The sequence below is a fragment of the Gossypium arboreum genome, chromosome 8 (genome assembly GCF_025698485.1).
Source record: "Gossypium arboreum isolate Shixiya-1 chromosome 8, ASM2569848v2, whole genome shotgun sequence".
NCBI lineage: Eukaryota > Viridiplantae > Streptophyta > Magnoliopsida > Malvales > Malvaceae > Gossypium > Gossypium arboreum.
The window spans coordinates 37,433,071-37,445,030 of NC_069077.1; positions in this window are offsets into that span (position 1 = coordinate 37,433,071).

Here is an 11,960-nt window from a genome sequence, read left to right on the forward strand (position 1 = left end):
TCTAGCTAAGGTACTAAGACGATGCAAAGAAACAAACCTCGTACTTAACTGGGAAAAGTGCCATTTCATGGTACGAGAAGGGATTGTTCTAGGGCATCGGATAATGAGACATGGAATCGAGGTAGATAAAGCCAAGGTAGATGTTATCGAGAAACTCCTACCTCCAACATCTGTAAAGGGTGTTAGGAGCTTCTTGGGTCACGCCGGCTTTTATCGAAGATTTATCAAGGACTTCTCCAAAATTGCTAAACTTTTATGCAAATTATTGGAGAAGGACAAGAGGTTCAAGTTCGATGATGAATGCTTAAAGGCTTTCAAGGATTTGAAAAGTTGATTAGTTACGGCACCCATAATTGTCACACCAGACTGAGATCTACCATTTGAATTAATGTGTGACGCAAGTGATTTCGCCATAGGAGCTGTCATGGGCCAACGAAGGAATAAATTTTTTCATCCCATCTACTATGTGTTTGGACTCTTACAGAGCTCAATCGAACTATACAAGAATGTAAAAAGAGTTACTTGCTATTGTATTTGCTTTTGACAAGTTTCGATCTTACCTTGTAGGTTCCAAAGTAACTGTTTATACGGACCACTCAGCAATCAAGTACTTACTTGCCAAGAAAGATGCTAAGCCGAGACTAATCCAGTGGGTGCTTCTACATCAAGAGTTTGATCTAGAAATTCAAGATCAAAAGGGAGTAGAAAACTAAGTAGCAGATCACTTGTCCAGATTGAATCCTCAAAAAGGGAATTCTTCTATTATACCAATTCAAGAAACGTTTCCAGATAAACACATACTGAAGGTAAGTCATGTCTATAGTACCCTTTGGTTTGCTGATATTGCTAACTATTTAGCTTGTGGTTTGAGGCCAATTGATAAGACTTATCAACAAAGGAGGAAGTTTCTTCACAATGTTAAGTACTATTTCTGGGAAGAGCCATATTTGTTTAAAAAGTGTGTAGATCAGATGATCAGGAGATGTGTGGCAGAAGATGAAGCACAAAAGATTTTATATCATTATCACTCAGCTCCGAGTGGGGGACACTTCGGAGGTACTCGTACGGCGGCCAAAGTATTGCAAGCTGGATTCTTTTGGCCAACACTATTTAAGGATGCATACACGTACGTAAAGAGTTGTGGCCGGTGTCAAAGGGTTGGAAATATCACCAACAGAAATGAGATGCCTCGAACAAACATCATTGAGGTAGAATTGTTCGATGTATGGGGTATTGACTTTCTTGGTCCTTTCCCTCCGTCTTTTGGTCACAAGTATATATTGGTAGCAATAGACTATGTGTCCAAGTGGGTCGAAGCTGAAGCTTATTTGACAAACGATGCTAGGGTTGTAATTAAGTTCCTGTAGAAACACGTGTTCACAAGGTTTGGAACCTAAAGAGCTATCATTAGTGATGAAGGGTCCCACTTCGTGAACAAGTGGTTAAGATGGTTATTAGACAAGCACAGAGTGAAATGTAAGGTTGCAATAGCTTACCATCCGCAGTCGAATGGGCAAGCTGAACTGGCAAATAAGGAAATCAAAGGCATACTTGAGAAGGTAGTCTTCCCAAACCGACGTGATTGGTCCAAAAGGTTGGATGATGCTTTATGGGCTTACAGAATAGCATACAAGACACCTCTAGCGATGTCACCTTACAGGTTGGTTTTTGGGAAAGCATGTCATCTACCCTTAGAGTTAGAGTACAAGGCTTACTGGGCTCTTCGACAACTCAACTTGGATCCTAAGCTTGCTAAAGAAAAACGGATGCTCCAACTCAATGAGCTAGAGGAACTCCGGCTATTCTCCTACGAAAATGCCAAATTACTCAAGGAAAGACTTAAGAAAGGGCATGACAAACACATTCGGGTTTGAGAATTTGAAGTAGGTCAGTGAGTTTTGTTATTTAATTCTAAACTAAAATTCTTTCCAGACTAGAATTTCACTCATCTTTTGCTCCATCACTATCACCTTTGCATGAATCGCTTCGCTCCTTTTTTTATAATGGACTCCATGGTTCAAATATAAAATCTGGAAACTCAGGCACAAAAATAAACGGGTCATTGTATATTTTCTTAAAAGCACTTCTCATCGAGTCATCCCTTATTTTTTAGTATCTCCAGTAGGCTTGTTGCTGCCATTGCATATGTTGCATTAAGTCCATCAATTTTGACAGCTCATCTCGAAGGTCTGGGTTAGGTGGTTGAGCTCGAAACATCGAAGTTTCAGCATCAGGTTCAGCTTCTGGCTCCACTGATTCCACCTTTTCAGGGACTTCGAATGATTTCATCGTGGGATTTTCTTCTTCATCAGGGTCCTCTAGTTCTTCACTTACTTCAATTTGTTGCTGTAGGACTGAGTCTCCAGCTACTCGGTAAAGGTCCCAATCTGTGATTGTGCCTTGGCTATACCCTGTCTTCTTTACATTTGCAAGTATTTTAGCTTTCAAGCATAGAATTGTTATTGTAAAGGGGAAATGAGTAGGGCCAGAGCGTTTAATGGCACAATTCCGTATCTCCCTCAAGATGATCTTCCCCACATCGATGGTCTTACCAGTTAGGATCAAGTACAATAAGACCATTCATTCTAATGAGATTGTAGTCCCATGTGAGCTAGGCAAAAGGCTGAATCGGATGAAGTAAAACCATACCTTCACGAGTGGAGTCAAATATTCTCTTCGACAAGTGTGGATTCCTTGTTTTGACACAGTCCATGTAGAACCTGGAACTGTCAGTTCCTCGAGAATTTCTTGCAAATTTTCAGGCGTGATATTGCTCATCAATGTGGAATATTCATCGTTTTTGAAATCTGGTAATTGAAATAACTCATTAATAGCATTTGAATTTATCGGTACCTTGATTCCGCGAACTAGAACTTCTGTCATCTCGCTTGAATTTAAATTTGCATAGAACTCACGAACTAGTTCCTCATCCACACTAAGTCTCTTTTCACAAAACAACTCCCAATTGAGGGTTTCAGCAACTTGATGAATACGTGCCATAAAGTCTCAGCAGTTGCTTTCTTTTAAAGTGAGCCTTTTTCTGGATGCATTTGTTGATTTTTGAAGATACTTTCGTATCTCACTTTGGCGTCTTCACAGTGGAATTTGTTCTCTTACGAGGCATGTTTAACCTGATCATAAGATGGAAAAATTAATTTCTCAATAAAATTTAATAAAATTTATTAATAATTCAATTAATTGAAAAATAAATAAAATTAAAATTAAAAATTAAGAAAGACTAGGTCTTACCACTTTTTTTGTAAAAATATAAGAACTTTAGAAATTAATAATAATAAAAAAGATGAGAATTAAAAAAGAAGAGTTGGAGGGTTTGTGGCTTAGGGTGAATGGAAGAGAAATGCCGCACAAGTAGCTAGGGTGTGCGGGCGTGGTACGTTTGGGAGCAGTGATGCGACAAAGGTGGAAGCAATCAGACACTGCAGGCGTTCAGCAGTAGGTCTGGGCGCACGCAGATGGTGCGGAGGCCGATCTTGCGTCGAGGTGAAGGCCTGGTGCGAGCTGAGGCTAGGGCCGCTCGAGGCAACGCCTGCGTTGGGTGCGCGGGATGTGCGTGCGATGGAGCCGACTGCTTAGTGCTGTTGCTTCTTGGGGTTTCGACACTTTGGTATTTTGGTGCTTCGGGTTTTAAGTGTTAGATGAATGGGAAGATGGGTGGTATTTATAAGGGAGAAATAGGAATTAGAGTAGAATTCTTAAAACAATTTAATTAATAAAATTCTAAGTTCTAATCCTATACGAAGATAACAACAACTAATAATTAGATATAAGCATATTAAATTATTAATTGCTATTTAATTTATTTTAAAAAAGATAAAATAAAATTAATCCTACTTCTATGCTAAATTGATAAAGATTAATATATAAATTATAATAGAAATAATTATATATTAAATATTATCATCTTATTATCTTTATTAAAAACTTATCGAATAAAATCCTAAAATTGATAATAATTAATATATATTATAACGGGTATAATTATATGATAATAATTATCATTTTTTAAACTAAAAAACATTTATTCTAGAAGCCTTTTGGAAATATTTACAAAAACAGGCATCTATTTTTTATTATATTTAAAACTCGGGTCAAAATTGACCTTTTTATTTGAAAAATCAAAAATTAAAATCTCTATTTAGAGAATAATTTTTAGGAAAATTATGTTAAAATCAATTCCCAAGAAAGATTGGAGGGGTCACAAGCGGTCCCGCTTAAGTTCCAATCTCCTAGACAGAATTTATTTATACATACTAATCCCAAAAATATACTATAAATCATTTATTAAAAAAAACATAGGAAAATTTTAAACATCCAACAAAATGAACGAAATTTCATTCCATTCAATCTTATCTCCCCAATAGTGTTTCAGGCGCTGAGCGTTAACTCAAAAATTCCCTCCCTTACCTTGGAGCTCGACAACTCCGTATGGATAGACATGATGGATCGTAAATGGACCGAACCAACGTGATTTTAACTTACCTAGAAAGAATTTTAGTCTGGAATTAAATAACAAAACTCGCTGACCTGCTTCAAATTCTCGAACTCGAATGTGCTTGTCATGCCATTTTTTAGGTCTTTCCTTGAGTAATTTGGCATTTTTGTAGGAGAATAGCCGGAGTTCCTCTAGCTCATTGAGTTGGAGCATTCGTTTCTCCTTAGCAAGCTTAGGATCCAAGTTGAGTTGTCGAAGAGCCCAATAAGCCTTGTGCTCTAACTCTAAGGGTAGATGACATGCTTTCCCAAAGACCAAACTATAAGGTGACACCCCTAGCGGTGTCTTGTATGCTGTTCTGTAAGCCCATAAAGCATCATCCAACTTTTTGGACCAATCACGTCGGTTTGGGTAGACTACCTTCTCAAGTATGCCTTTGATTTCCTTATTTGCCAGTTCAGCTTGCCCATTCGTCTGCGGATGGTAAGTTGTTGCAACCTTGTGTTTCACTCCGTGCTTGTCTAATAACCATTTTAGCCACTTGTTCACAAAGTGGGACCTTTATCACTAATGATAGCTCTAGGGGTTCCAAACCTTGTGAACACGTGTTTCTACAAGAACTTAATTACAGCCCTAGCATCGTTTTTCGGATATGCTTCAGCTTCGACCCACTTGGACACATAGTCTACTGCTACCAATATATACTTGTGACCAAAAGACGGAGGGAAAGGACCAAGAAAGTCAACACCCCATACATCAAACAATTCTACCTCAATGATGTTTGTTCGAGGCATCTCATTTCTGTTGGTGATATTTCCAACCCTTTGACATCGGTCACAACTCTTTACGTACGCGTATGCATCCTTGAATCATGTTGGCCAAAAGAATCTGGCTTGCAATACTTTGGCTGCCGTACGAGTACCTCCGAAGAGTCCCCCACTCGAAGCTGAGTGACCATGGTATAAAATCTTTTGTACTTCATCTTCTGCCATACATCTCCTGATCATCTGATCTACACACCTTTTAAACAAATATGGCTCTTCCCAGAAATAGTACTTAACATCGTGAAGAAACTTTCTCCTTTGTTGATAAGTCTTATCAATTGGCATCAAACCACAAGCTAAATAGTTAGCAATATCAGTAAACTAAGGGGTATGATCGCGTGATTCGTAACAAGTAATAAATATTTATAATGAAGATCAAACCTAGACTAACTATTATCACAACAAAAAGGCAAGCGCACCTATCGAACAATAGTATAGTAATGGAAAGATCGGGATATCGTACCCAAGGGAACCAAAAGTACTAGTAATAACTATCTTTTTATTATCTAGCCTAAGAATAAAAGGGTTTGTTTTAATTAACTAATAATTAAAACTAAGAACACACAGAGAAAAGAATTGGGGAATTGCTTTTGGGAAAATTGATTGACTTGAGACAATACCTAAGGAAAAATCCACCTAGACTGTACTTGTTATTCTGGCTCCGAATCGGACGATTTATTCATTCAACTTGTTCCGTAGAGATCCCTAAGTTATGTTATTATCCCTATTCAAGACTAATAATATCTAATCCCTAGATTGAATAACCGTGACTTTTCTCTAATTAACACTCTAGGGTTGCATTAACTCGATCTATGGATCCCCTTATTAGGTTTCACCCTAATCTGGCAAAATCTTGTCACCCTATTTCTAGGCGTGCAATCAACTCCGCTTAATTAGCAAATGTACTCTTAGACAGGGTCTATTCCTCCTCTGAATAAGAGCATATCTTGAATCAGTATCTTGGGATATCAAAGCAAGAATTAAGAACACATAATTAAGAACAAGTTAAATATTTATCATACAATTCAGAAAATAATAACAAGATTCGTCTTACGTTTTATTCCCCTTAGGTATTTAAGGGATTTAGTTCATAACTACATAAGAAAACATCTCAGAAGAATAAAGAATACAAAACATAAAGAAAACCCAAAACTCCTAAAGGGGAATTGAGGAGAGATCTTCAGTCTTGATGATGAATCCGGCTTCTGAGATGGATCAATTGGCTTCCTTGGGGTAATTCCTTACCCCTCTTCTCCGTCTCCCCTTTTTCTCCTCCTCTAGTGCGTATTTATAGGCTTTGGAATGCCTAGAAACCCTCCAAAGTGGTCTTTTCCGAATTGGACTTAACTTGGGCTCAGCAGGGACACGGCCGTGTGACACGGCGTGTGATGTGATTGCCAGGCCGTGTTCGATCCATTAATTTTCACACGACCGTGCGAATGGTGAAAGCCTTGGTCGACACCCTCGAAAAACACGGGCGTGTGAGTTGCCAGTGTGTCAAGGCTTAGGCCGTGTCATCTTCTCAATTTGGTCCGTTTTGTCCCTTTTTGGCTCGTTTTTGGATCCTTTTGACTCTTGGTGCTCTCCTGAGTACAAAACATGAAATTAAAGCATTAGGAGCATCGAATTCACCAATTCTAATGAGAAATCATCTATAAAATGCATTAAACATGGGGTAAAAATATGTATAATTTACAGTTTATCAGATACCCCCACACTTAAGCATTTGCTTTCCTCAAGCAAAATTCTCAACTTATAATCAAGATAAATTCTTCTCAACTTATAACTCTTATCGATAATATCTCAAAATAATCCACAGGTAATCATACATTAAGAGTTCAACTAAAAGAACATAAAAGTTTCAAACATTCCAAGTTGAGTATTTTATTCATGCAAACATGGGTGTCTCCCCTCATCTAAGTAATTACCTTTGATTCAGAATATCACAGAGTTTCATATCTTCACTACAGATTCACTGAAATCACTCGAGGTGTTTAAGGACAATATGAAGCACTCAATAGTCAATAATGTAAAGTCATTACCATAAGCTTGTGTGAAAATCAAATCTCCACCACTATAATTTAAGATGATACATCAATCAAAAGGTCTTTAGAGGGTTGTAATGAGGTTTGGTTAGGGGGTGTGGTCACAAGCTAAAAGAAAGGGTTAGAATCGAGATTGAATTGAAATGTTGCCTAACTAGAAAAAGAGTTAACCTTCCCTTGCGTACAACAGAGCTTCTTCTCAGAATATGGAATTACTAATATGTATACATAGTTTTTTTTTGTAAGAACAAGTTAAATAAAAAAGAAAAACATAGCTAATAACTTTTCCAACTCAGATCTCGACAAAAATAGGGATCAAATTAACTTGGGGGATTTCAACAATAATGGGTTAATGGTTAATATCAAGGGTAATACAAGGAAAAAAAGTTAGGCTCAAGGGGGTTTATTAGCGGTTAATCATAGAGGTAGGCTTTTCATGGCATGAGTGGGTTAAACCTAAGTGCCTTAATCATTTTGATATATCAAATCAAATGGTGTGGTCTCGACATGCATAATCAAACAAGTTCTAGAATAACAGTTCAATACTGACGCACTCAAAGCAATAATAAAAGTGAGCATGAAAGGATGAATAGATGCTCAAAAGGCTCAAAAATCTCACAAAAATTATGGCTTTTTGATGTTTAGACTCGTGAATTCTAATTCAAAGTAATACCTAGACTTGGGGAAACAGCCTATAATTTTAATTTCTTAAAAATCAACTTATCATGCTTGATTCTCTAATGTCTCAAAGTTTAAATAACCAATGCATAAATCCCTATGTTTTAATTCAAGATATAACAATCAGAATCATAAATCAATTAAAATTTATCCTAAATATGATATGAGAGTTTTTCATGAGAACAAGGCAATCATTAATCAAAAGGCCCCCACACTTAAGATGTACAAAAATAGATATTAGAGAATAAAAATAAGATAGGGGGAGAAGTGAAACTTCCTGTATAATAAATTCCTCGAATTTAAAGTTTTGGAGAGTGATCGGTTTGAGAGTGGAGGAGAATACTCCAGCGGTCATAGAGGTTCATTAGGCCATAAGTCCTGTGCCAAAAGAATATTATATCTAGTGGTAGCTATGGTCGTGGTCGAGTAGGACATGGCAGTCGTGGAGAACCTTCCCCGGTGGAGTTGTAGTTCCTATGTGATGATGAGCTTAGGAGTTCTATATAACTGTGATAAAATCAAGAACTTTTTGGAGATATTAGGAAGTATAAGGATCCGAAAAGAAATAACCGAGATAAAGAATAAAAATAAATTCTAAAATCTAATAAAAATAATAGAAATAGTTTCAATAATAAGTAAAAACATAAAATAATAAATAAATATTTCTAAACATCTTCATCGCTGGATGGTTCGCGAGGCGGGACTGGCGATGAGATGGAAAGGTGCTGACAACTCTGCTGTAGACTAGCATCAATGTTGTCAAATTGTTGAAAACACTAAAGCTCGAGTCGGATGAGGTGCTCAGAGATGTTAGCATATGAAGCTGCCACATGAACTAGACGAGAGGGTAGTTGTGGCTGAGAATAGGGATCAGAGAGTGGAGAAGGGGATATTTCGGCTAGGGCTTTTGAAAGGAAGAAGAAAGTGAACAGTGATTTGCTTATATAGGGGAGGGCCACACGGCCTAGGGCCACGCCCGTGTGCTTTGAGTGTGAGCCCGTGTGTTTCGAATTTTGCAATTTTGGGTCGAGCTTGGCTATTCTCCCACACCCGTGTGTCTTGGGTGTGTGTGGTACACGGCCATATCGCACGGCCGTGCCTAGCTTTGTTCGCTTCTCCCAAGCCCGTGTGTTATGGTAGCACGCCCGTGGATTGTTGTACATGGCTGAAGGGCACGGGGGTGTCACCCCCTCGTGTTAAAGAAACAGAATCAAGCCTTGTCCCTGGCACACCCGTGTTTTTCCTATCAAGTGCACCCACGGCCATGTCGCACGGCCATGGGGATTTATCGCACCCCGTGTTTTGGGAAAAATCATTTACCCTGTTTTCATACGGCCATGTTTCCCTCCGTGTTGGGCACACGGCCTTAAGCATGGCCGTGTTACCGGCCGTGTGATGCTGGGAACCTGTGCTTCAAATAATCTATTAGTGACCTAAATGTTTAAAACCTGAATTTAAAATAATTTAAAATGGTTAGTACTCGGGTTGCCTCCTGAGAAGCGCTTGTTTATAGTCTAAGCTCGACTGTTACCTTGGTAGCATACTCAAGGTGGTTTGTGGAGTCGTAGCTCATCTCCATCGACTTTAAAATCCTCACCATTATAAAGTTTGAGACGTTGTCCGTTTACTTTAAAATTACCATATGATGGGTGACTTACCTCTATCGTGCCATATGGATGAATAGATTGAATTACGAAGGGTCCTGACCATCGTGATTTTAGTTTCCTGGGAAACAATTTGAGTCTTGAGTTGTATAGTAAGACAAGATCTCCAACTTCAAATTATTTCCATTGCTTTAAACGAACATCATGTCGCCGCTTTGTTGCTTCCTTGTATAGGCGTGAATTTTCGTATGCATTGGCTCGCCATTTGTCTAGCTTGTTTAGCTGTATCAACCTGTTTTTTCCTGCAAGTTCAGGATCAAGGTTTAGAAATTTAATAGCCCAAAAAGCTTTATGCTCTAGTTCGAATGGGAGATGACAACTTTTTCTATAAACAAGTCTGTAAGGTGATGTCCCTATAAGAGTCTTAAATGCGGTTCTGTAAGCCCATAAGGCATCGTCTATTTTTGTTGCCCAGTCTTTTCTGTTTGATTCTACTGTTTTTTCAAGGATCCGTTTGAGTTCTCGGTTTGCTACTTCAGCTTGTCCATTAGTTTGAGGATGGTATGGGGTGGCCGTTCTATGATGAACTCCGTATTTCTTAAGGGTTTTTTCAAATTGGGTATTACAAAATGAGTGCCCATGTCGCTCATAATTGCTCTAGGTGTTCCGAATCTCGAAAAGAGTTTTTTAAGGAAACGTACAACCACTCTAGCATCATTAGTAGGTAGTGCTTGAGCTTCTACCCATTTGGACATGTTGTCAACTACTACTAAGATATATTTATTTCCAAATGAACTGGGGAATGGGCCCATGAAATCGATACCCCACACGTCAAATATTTCACAAGAAAGCATATAGTTTTGAGGCATTTCATCACGTTTAGATATGTTACCTGTCTGTTGGCATTTGTCACATAAAGTAACATACCTGATAGCATCTTTGAATAACGAAGGCCAATAAAAACCTGATTCAAGTATTTTGTGTGCGATCTTTGTTCCAATATAGTGTCCTCCGGTTGGCCCTGAGTGGCAGTGTTCCAATATTTTTGATATTTCTGATCCTGTAACGCATCTTCTGATGACTTGATCTGCACATCTGTGAAACAGAAATGGATCGTCCCAAAAGTAGTTTTTTACATCATTAAAGAATCGCTTCTTTTGCTGGTGTGTTAACCCTTTTGGAATAATGTTAGCAGCTAAAAAATTCACGATGTCTGCAAACCAAGGTACCTCGGAGTCAGATATAGCGAAAAATTGTTCTTCAGGGAATGAATCAATTATTTCCACGTCATCTAGTTCTCTGGTATTGGTTTTCTCGAGCCTGGACAGCTGATCAGCCGCTAGATTTTCAGCTCCTTTCTTATCTTGAATTTCCAAGTCAAATTCCTGCAAAAGGAGAATCCATCGGATGAGTTGAGGTTTTGCATCGGTTTTAGTTAAAAGATAGCGGAGGGCGGAATGGTCAATGTAAACAACAACTTTAGACAATATGAGATATGATCGAAATTTATCAAAAGTAAAAACCACAGCTAGCAACTCTTTTTCCGTGGTAGTATAGTTTTCTTGTGCAGTCGTTAAGGTTTTGCTGGCGTAATAGATAGGTTGAAAATGCTTGTCTCTTCGCTGTCCCAATACTGCACCTACTGCAAAATCACTCACATCACACATTAGTTCAAATGGCAAGTTCCAATCAGGTGCAATTATAATTGGAGCATTAATTAATTTATCCTTTAAAGTATTAAATGCTTTTAAACATTCCTGATCGAAGTCAAAAGGTATATCTTTTTCTAGCAATTTGGTTAAAGGCTTAGCTATTTTAGAAAAATCCTTAATGAATCTTCTATAAAAACCAGCATGTCCTAAAAAGCTTCTAATAGCCTTAACTGAACTAGGAGGTGGTAATTTCTTGAATGTTTCTACTTTAGATTTATCCACCTCAATCCCTTTACTATAAATTTTATGCCTAGTACAATACCTTCTTGAACCATGAAGTGGCATTTCTCCCAGTTAAGCACAACGTTTGGTTCTTTACATCTTATTGAAACTCGTTTTAAATTTTAAGGCAGAGATGGAAAGAGTTACCGAATGCCGAAAAATCATCCATGAAGACTTCCATGATATCTTCCATGAGTTCGTCGAATATAGCTATCATATAGCGCTGAAAAGTAGCAGGGGCATTACATAATCCAAAAGGCATTCTACGATAAGTGAACGTACCATATAGGCATGTGAATATCGTCTTTTCTTGATTTTCAGGAGCTATTGAGATTTGGAAGTAACCAGAGAGTCCATCTAAGAAGCAGTAATACATGTGTCCGGATATTCTTTCTAACATTTGGTCAATGAATGGCAAGGGA